Below are 9,798 nucleotides of genomic sequence, written 5' to 3'. Positions count from 1 at the left end.
TCGAGGAGGGACGCGCTTCCGGGAGGCCGGGCCGATCCGGGCGGCGCCAGGCGAAGCCGTCGGACTGGTCTGGGCGGCCGCGCAGGCTGGGAAGGGCCGGGCCGGGCAGGACAGGGCCTCCCGCGCAGCGGGCCCCCCTGCGCCCCTGCCCCGAGCCGAGCCGCGGGCGCCCCTGGGCGCTCTGGCCTTTGTGTTTGCAGCACAGACACCGGAAACTGAGGCCAGGCCCAGACACGTGCGCCGCTGGGACAGGCGACAACTGAGAGTCCCTGCAAACCATTATTCGCTACTGATTGTGGAGGCTCTCTCTCTCTCTCTCTATCTCTCTCTCTCTCTCTCTCTCTCTCTCTCTCACACACACACACACACACACGCATTATTTGGGCTCGGAAACTCAGCCCTGTAACTGAATTTTGTTAAGTGGCTTTGGGGTTGGTGGCATGCTGGCAGATTGTTGTGACTTGAAGTTGAACATATCCTCAGATTGGCCCCAGAGAGAGGCACTTATTCTTCAATACCCACTTGATGGCACTGTTGGCTTCTGTTGGATTGCTGTTACTACAGAGGGCACCAGAGGTGAAAATCTGAGCTAAGTTATCGCTTATTTTCTACATACCCAGTGACATTTTAGCTCCCTTACAAATTGGCAACCCAGAAAAGCCCATCTTTTAATCTGAGGTTGCCTGGCACAGAGCTGACTGGGCTCTGTCTGGGTAGGCAACAGGAGCCACCAGGATGTCCAGCATCTGTGGAATGCCAAGTGCTAGGTCACGAGCACTCTGTCTTAACAGATCTAATCCTCCCAGCAGTGCCGTGAGGTGGGGCGCTTTTCATATAATGAGGAGACCGAGGTATCAGAGATTGAGTCAGCGTCCCACCGTCCCACCGTGAGACCCCCAGGACCCAGAGGCCATGCTCTGCAACACTGTGTGACACCCACTTTGTCTAAGATGGGGCGAGGACGCTAGGCTGTGGTCCTGTGTGAATATTCATTGTGCACCTGCTCCACACATGCAAGGCATTATGGGAAGGGAGGAGGAACCAACACTCTGAAAGCTGAAGTGGTATAATGCCTGCTCGCAGGGGTGGGCAGCTGGGAGGCTCCCCAAAAAGGAGCCTGGAACGAAGGGAGCCAGAGCAGGGAGGCCAACACATGCTCCCAAACTGTTTTCGAATCCCTGGCAGACTCCTGAATGAAGAGGCAGGGGGCAAGAATCCCAATCACCCAAAGGAAACAGCCGTGAGCAGAGCCCTGCCCAGCTAGCCACCTGCTGCAAGGGGATGGACTTCAAAGCCTGCCCTTTTAGAGGGTCTTGGGAAACACTCCAGGCAGAAATTGAAATTCCAGAGCAGTCACACCCAAGGAAAAAGACTGCAACTCAGGATTAGGAGCTCTACTCTCGGATTCAGGACAGAACCAACAGAAATCCATCCAAGTACAAGACCAAGGCCCTGTGAAGTCCAGGTGAGCTTCCGGTGACTTAATTCCCTATGAGAAAAGGACCTGATGCTTTTCAGAGGAGAACAACAGAACAGGGAGCACCTGCAATAACACTTTCAACGTCACCATACGGTGTATTTTTTAAATAAAATATTAGACAGCCAAGGAAACAGAAAACTGTAGATCATCATCAAGAGGAAAAACAACAGCTGTCCATTGAGGACAACTCCCAGACAACCAGGATGTCAAAATGAGGAATATGGAACTAAAACGGTGATTGATATAATCAAACCCAGTGAGATCTAGATAAATATGCTCCAGCCAGGATGATATCTCTAAATTTATTACCTTAGAATGAAGTCACACGTCTCAAGTTTTGCCCTCTACAGGGAAGACAAACAGACTGTCGTCCCTTAGGCCCTAAACAAGACCAGGCTTCCTGCTGTTGGGGGTCCTCACCTGTGGTTACTGCACTGTGGGTTCAGGCCATGCATGACCCATCACCCTGGTGTTAGCCAGCTTCCCGTCTGTGGTGAGCTCCCTGTAAATGACTTCAAAAGAGGGAAATTTGTTTGGGCTCAGGGTTTCAGGAGCTGTAGTCTGTCTTTCCCTGGCCCCACTGCCTTGGACCTGTGGCAAGGCAGGACCTCAGGGCAGGGAGGCTGCTCACCTCATGGTGACCACTCAACCTTAGAGAGAGAAGAAGATGCCAGGGTCCCAGTGTTCCCCTCAACGACACCGCCCACCGTGACCTAAGTTCCCTCTACTAGGCCTCGCCACCTCCACAGCACCACAGGCCACTGAGCCTTTAGAGCAGGGGCCTTTGGGTGACATTTAAGATCCAACCATAGCGTGCACCACTGTGGAAATCGGTGCTCAGGGAGTCCATAGTGGTGTTTCCCTGATATTGCACTGAGAAATAAACTGCCATCTGCTACCTCCCGTCAGGAGGACCTGTGAGATTGTGGCAGGTTGACAGGTCACCTTACCAGCAGAATGAGGACTCAGACCCTTTCACAGTTGCCGACTTAACAGAGACAAGAGAAAACTCCTAAAATCCTCCAGAGGCGGGGGCGTCAGAAACCCCTCGTCAGAACGCATGCTGGCCAGGTAGCAGGGAACGTGGACTTCCAAGGCTGGGAGAGAGTGACTGCTCACTTACAATTCTGTATCCACCATCTTTTTTTTAAAATAGGAAGCAAGATGTTTTAAAATAAACAAAATCTGAGAATATCATAAGAAAATGAAACAATTCAAGATGAAGGGAATGATATCAAATAAAAATTAGAATCTACAATGAAAGAACAAGGAGCCGCGAATAGGTGGATAGATACGAGAGTGTCTTTCTTGTTGGTATTGTTATTGAAAGGCCACTGACTAAAGCAAAAGTAGTCACATGTTGTAAGATTTATTAACACAGTGGAAACAAACACTCAATGCGAACAGCACCAAGCACAGAGGAGAAGGTAAATGCAAGTTCTGACACTATATGTGGAGTTTGGGGATATTAATTCAGAGTCAAATCCAACTGAGTCACTAAAGAATAACTAACCCAAAGAGATTAGAAAAGTGAGAAAAAGAGAGAGAGAATAGAAGTTCCTGTAAGACAAACACGAAAATGTATCAATAGTGACATTAGTAAGAAAAAAATTATCGGTAGCGACATTAAATGCCCCAATTTAAAGGTAGTGCCATCAAATGAGCCAACTGAGTAGTGTTCACAAGAATCACACTTTATATATAAACACCACAGAATGGCTGGAAGAAAAAGGATGGGGAGATCTACGATGCAGTGTTCATTTTACACCAAGTAGATTTTGACACATGAGTATTATCAGAAATAAAAGGGGTCACTTTAAAATGATAAAAGGGTCAATGTATCAAGAAGACAATCCCAAATGTATATGAACCTAACAACGGAATTTCTAAATATCTCAAGTAAAAAGTGAAGGGATCAAGACAGAAATAGAAAAGCCACAATCAGAGTCAAAAATTTAAACCTCATATCAGTAATGAATTAAAAAGTACAGAGAAAAACCACTAAGGATGCAGAAAACTTAAACAACACTAGGATTCAGTTTGACCAAATCGACATAATAGAATATTACACCACCAATAGAAAGATATATATTCTTTTCTAGTACACATGGCACATTCTCCAATACTGACCACACAGAGGACTATAAAAGAATCTCTAAACTTGAATGGATAAAATTATAGGATCATGTTTTCTGAGCCAGGCCTATAATCCCAGTTGAGGCTGAGGCAGGAGGCCAGCCTCAGCAACTTAGTGAGACTTTGTCTTAAAATCAAATAAAAAGAGCTAGTGATGTAGCTCAGTAGAAGATCACCCCTGGAGTTCAATCCAGTCCTAGAAAAAAAGTGTTTTCTGATCACAATGGAATTAATTGAACAATCAACAATGATATCTTATCTAGAAAAATACACAAATATTTGGAAAACAAGTGAGACACTTCTAAGTAACTTAGGAGGTCAAAGAATAAATCATAGGAAACATGAGGAAATGCTACAAACTGAAATGGCATACATTGAGGAAAACAGATCAAAGTAACAGAATTAGAATGTCCAGATACAGATTCATATATCCTTTGACAAAGGTGTCAAGGTACTTCATGGAGAAAAGAAAACAGTTTCAACAAATGGTGCTGGAATAACTAGAAATCTATCTGGTGAAAAAAAAAGTGGCCCTGGACCCTGGTGTTTATCATATATATAAATTTAACTCTCATAACCAATATAAAAAGAAGGCTGACCCAACAGAGGCCAAGGCCATGAGCAGACGTTTCTCTAAGGAATACGTACACATGGAAGATGCACACCTGGAAAGGTGCCCACACCATCAGCCACAGGGAAACACACATCAAGACACACATCAAAAACGCATACCAAAATAATCAATGCATATAGCCCCTTGGTATAACTGATATTTAATTTAGGAAGACACACAGTGAGACGCATCAGCCAGGCTATGGGAAACTAGAACCCTCAGGCACCCCTGGTGGGGTTGGTAAATGGAGCAACTACTTTGGAAAACAGTTTGACAATTGCTCAAAACCTTAAGCATGGTGTTTCCATGACTCAGGAATTCCACTCTTAGGTGTAGACCAAGAGGAATGAAAACTATGTCCTCACAAAAATCTCATGCACAAATATTTATGGCAGTGTTATGCATGGTAGCCAAAAGGGGGGAACAACCCAAGTGTGTATCAGCTAGTGAACAGATGAACAAGATACAGTGTGTTCATACACTGGAATATTATTCAGCCAGTAAAAATGAAGTACTGAGACATTCTATAATATAGATGAATCTTGAAAGCATTATCCTAAGTGAATGGACTCAATCACAAAAGAATGATGTCATGCATATAAAATGCGCAGAATAGGCAAATGCAGAGATGGGAGGTGGATCAGGAGTTGCCTAGGCTGCAGAGGATGGAAGGCATGGGGTGATGGGTAACGGACACAGGTTCCTTTTGGGGACTGATGCAGTTTTTACGACATTGATTGTGGTCATGATTGCACAGCTCTAGGGATACACTAAACACCCTTGAACTGTACACCTCACGGGTGAATCACGTATTATATTGTTAATAAATCTGTCACCCAACAAATGAACCTTGGTTCTTTCTGCACACCATATATATATTTGAACTAAACAATGGCTAATAAACCTAAATATGAAAACTAAAACTGCAGAACATCTAGACAAAAAAACAGGAGAAAACCTTGGCCACTTTAGGGATGGCAAAGATTTCTTAGTAGAAAGGAAGAATTGATGAATTGGACTTCATAAGATTTTTTTCAAATTCTGCCCATTGAGTGCCCTGTGAAAAACGTGAGTTATGGATTTTAAAAACTCATATGTTTATAAAAATAAATAAAATTCTTATAAATCAGTAGGAAAAAGACAGACTGGCAGGAGACAGACAGACATGAGGGGTGGGGACGTGGGGTTAGTGGACCGATTCTGTAAACTAGGCCCACTGTGCTGACCTCACAGGCTTTCTTTTCTAAGAAGCCATTTCCCTGTAGCCCTTCCAGGCTTAAATCAATAGGATATGTTACTTTCTTTCTTTCTTTCTTTTTAAGAGGGAGAGAGAGAGAGAGAGAGAGGGACAGAGAGAGAATTTTTTAATATTATTTTTTAGTTATCGGCGGACACAACATCTTTGTTTGTATGTGGTGCTGAGGATCGAACCCGGGCCTCACACATGCCAGGCAAGCGCACTACCGCTTGAGCCACATCCCCAGCTCCAAGATATGTTACTTTCCTCAGCAAACTTCCTGTTATCTGCAGGAAAAATGCAGACCCCCAAATGTCAATAAAAAGAACACAAGTGACCCAGAAGAGGGGACTTTGGTCACATTTATACCAAACAGATCCCAGAACTCAGGGAGATAAGGATAATTCCCCTTATCATAAAATCTATAATAACAGCTTCCAGATAGAACTGGTCAGCATGGGCCAAAGTGACCTGAATGGTCATGGCCAGTGGGGACTTGCTAGTTTGATGTCACTCTGCTATCAGTCAAAAGACGAGAGGTGGACTCTGGAAAGTTCCCCAAGACCTCCAACAAAACTGGAGAGCAGGAGAGGCACGCTGTCCTTCTCCTCTCTGAGAGGACCCATTCTCTCCCTTGAGAGTGTCCCCTTGTCCCCTTTCCTATCCCTTCTAATAAACTCAGGCCTGTTACTCTGAGAAATGTGATTACAAGAATCGGGGTTTGAAAGGGGAAGCTTCCAAATGCCTCAGTTTCCTAGGAGGGCCCCACCCTGTAACAAGGCCACTTGATTAAAATTATGCCTGAAAGTCTTAAATAAACACTTTACAATAAAAGATAAATAACTAAGAAAAGATGCTTAATAGCCATGGTGGATACTCAAACCCTGATGAGGGTCCTCATGGCTCTAGGGGGATTGTTTGGCCCCAAACTGCCTCCTGGATATTTGAAGTTTGGCCGCAGGCTTTCTCTTTACCTAGTAAGCTGCAACCTAACTTGACGTGCAACCAGACTGTAACCGGCTCTTGTGACAAACCATGAGTCTCAGCCAATCACAAGTAGCCAGTTGTTCAACAGAGCCGACTGTCTCTGAACATTTCTGTACGTCATCCCCTTTCTCTGATTATAATTATAACCTCCCTGGGGTGGCTAGGGCACTCTGGAGTCTTTTTGTTCAGGAATGCTCTCCAGTCCTAGGATTCCAAATACAGCTAATTATGAGATGCTATCATTTTCCCCTTTCAACAGTTCCCCACCACAATGATTAAGATTTAAAACACTGATAATGCCAACTATGGACAGGGGACTTGAAAGTTTGATGTGGGGGGGGGGGCTCGTATTTAGCCATGGGAGTGGAAAAGAGCTTGGCAATTTTTGGTAAATTACACATGCATTTGAGGCAGATGGTCCAGTCCCAGGCATTTATTCAAGAGAAATGAAAACCAGTCTCAACGCGAAGAGTGGTGTGGAAGAGCCGCTGTATTTGTCACAGAAACAAACTGTGGTAACAACCCCAAGTCCATGGGCAAACTGTTGCGATTAATGCGTAAGCTGGGTCCTCCTACTCAGCAGTAGAGAGAAAGGATCTGCTGAATCCTCACAGGGCCTGGACGGATCTCATAAGCAGAGTGTTGAAAGGAAGAGCCATTTAAAGGGTACATACTGCGACTCCATTTATATGAGGTTAAGGAGGGCACGACTGGTCTTTGGGGACAGAAATCAGATCAGAGATTGCGTCTTAGGAGCGGAGATTTGAAGAGATTGAAAAGAATTTTCAAGACTTATGAAAATGTCCTAAATTGGGATGGTAGTCAAATGAAAGAATCCATTTGTCACGACTCAGGAAGAAAACGTTTAAGATCTAATGTATGTAAAGTATGCTTCAATAAAAAGCATCAATCAGCAACTCAGGAGGCTGAGGCAGGAAGATCACGAGTTCAAGGCCAAACTTAGCAACTCAGCCAGACCCTGTCTCTAAATAAAATAGAAAAAGGGCCAGAGATATAGCTCAGTGGTCAAGTGCCCCTGGACTCAATCCCAGGAGGAGGAGGGGAGGAGGGAGGGGAGGGGGAGGGGGACAAGGGGGAGGAGGAGAAGAAAGATAAATGAACATAATGAAACACATCTGGGGCAGGTGGATTTTTTGATCTAGGCAAAAGAATGAGACTTCAACTAAGTGTCTGCAAAGAAAATTCATTCTCCAAAAAAAAAAGGAGAGAGAGAGCTGCTCAGAACAGGAGCCCCACGCTCTGCTGCCTCCTCTTTGTCTCTAAATCGACATCGGACTACAATGCCTGCAATGCCTCCCACCTGGGGAGGATGAGTCTTAGGAGATGAATGATCACCCAGGACGCACGACTGCTGGGTGGGGACACAAGCGCCACCTAGTGGCAGAAGGCCGGGATGCTGGTGTTCTTTCTGGACCCACTTGGTCCCTGGAGAATTGGCGGCTCTGGGTTGCCTGTAGACGGTGTGTTTAACCCAGACCTTGATGGATAAGACAGAGAAGAGTGAAGTGTCAGGCTGAGGTTGTTGAGAGCCATGAGTGAGGTGCCTTACCTGGGTCATCTCAGAAAAAGGTGTTGGGGACACGTCAGGAGCAGCGAGAACTTCCAGGGCTTCTGAGTCAGGACCAGGACATTCAGATGAGTCACAGCTGGAGACACCTGGTGACCCTGAGACATAACACCATCAAATCTGTTTTTATAGCAAGCTTTCACACAAAGCACGTGGACGTGCTATTCAATTCTCACAACCAATCTGGGAAGTATCTCGGTCTTGGTTTTCCAGGTGAATAAAAACAGCCTCAGGAAGCCTAAGTCCTTCAAAATCGCCAGGGGGATCCTTAAGGGGCAGCTGGACCTCGTTCCTGAGGGCCCTCACTTCCACCTGGAGACCCTCCTGTCCGTCTCGCTGTGTCCTGTGTGGACCCAGGTGTGCTGGGCAGGCTCCCCTCCCCTCCGCAGCCTGGTCTTCCTGACGGAGTTTCTCAGAAATGGTGGGAGAGGACCTGTGTGCTTTCGCAGGGGGTCTGAGAGGGCAGAAGCTCTGCCCCCAAAGAACTTGATAATAAGACGACTGTAACGTCACAGTTCTGCTCCCCTGTGGAGGGGGCCCGGGGCCCAGCACTGTACTTTGGTCTGTGTTTGGAGACCAGTGACACCAGGGGCCCACTGGGGTGGCAGGAGGTGGAGAATCGCGCGGGCCAGCGCTGGAGAGGGCCGGAGACCGAGCAGTAGGGCTCCTCAGGAGCCTGCCTCACGGGGCAGCCAGGGAGCCGGCTGCGCAGGACACCTCAGGCTCCAGGGACAATGTGGCCGCCTGTGCCGGGAACTTCGTTTGCTTTTTCTAATTTTTTTTCTTTTTATTCTCTTCAGTTCATTGTATCTCATCCTCTGTGGTATCTCTGTGGCTCTCTAGAGGGAAGGCGCTGGGGACCCAGGGCTTGCTCTGCACGCTGTGGGTGGACACAGAGACCCCAGGTCACTACAACCACAAGAATGGGATCCTAATTAGAATCAGCTATACTCCATGTACGTGTAATATGTCAGAACACTCTACTGCCCTGTGTATCTACAAAGAACAAGTAAAAAACGTAGAGGACATTATACTAAGTGAACTAAGCCAGTCCTGAAAGGGCAGATACCACATGATTCCACTTATAGGAGGCGTCCACAGCAGGAACACTGATAAGAGCAGAACGCAGAACCGTGGTTGCCAGGCTGGGGAGTGGGAAATGGGGAGATGCTCTTCCACGGACATAAAATTTCTGTTAAGCAAAATGAAAACGTTCTGGAGATCTGCTGTGCAACCTCGTACTTAGAGTTAGCGATGCTATATCATATACTTATAATATTTTGTTTGGAAAAAGAAGAAAAAAATTCTTCATTATTGGAGATCCTGATGGTCCAGAGACCAATATGTGCAAAAGCCATGATATTGGCCGAGATGTAGAAGGATCAGCTATGAATGTGGTGTCGTTTTAGAAATAACTTAACCAACTTATTGAGTTGGTTAGGAGGACACAAGCCAGTTGGATCTCTGGAGTGGAGTATTCTAGAAAAGCAAAGCGTGGATGGGAAGCAGGTGTGATTGATGTACTTCAGGACACGTCTGCAATGTGCTTTCAGGTTAGTGGCTCAGAGCTCTGGAGGTGGCAGAATGCAAAACACTGAGTCCCTAACTTAAGGCACTCAGGGAACAGTGCTCATGGCCCTGGGAAAGGCCCCAGTGCTGGGTACATCAGGGGGCTGCACCTCAGGTCCTCAGGGGGTTGGAACAGAGCCAGCCACTGAGGGCTGGTGTGGATGCTCCTCAGTGTTGCCATGGAAACC

Source organism: Marmota monax, unplaced genomic scaffold (assembly GCF_021218885.2).
Source record: "Marmota monax isolate L192 unplaced genomic scaffold, Marmota_monax_Labrador192_F-V1.1 WCK01_AAM20220418_F8-fsc00245, whole genome shotgun sequence".
NCBI lineage: Eukaryota > Metazoa > Chordata > Mammalia > Rodentia > Sciuridae > Marmota > Marmota monax.
This window is presented reverse-complemented; position numbering follows the sequence as displayed.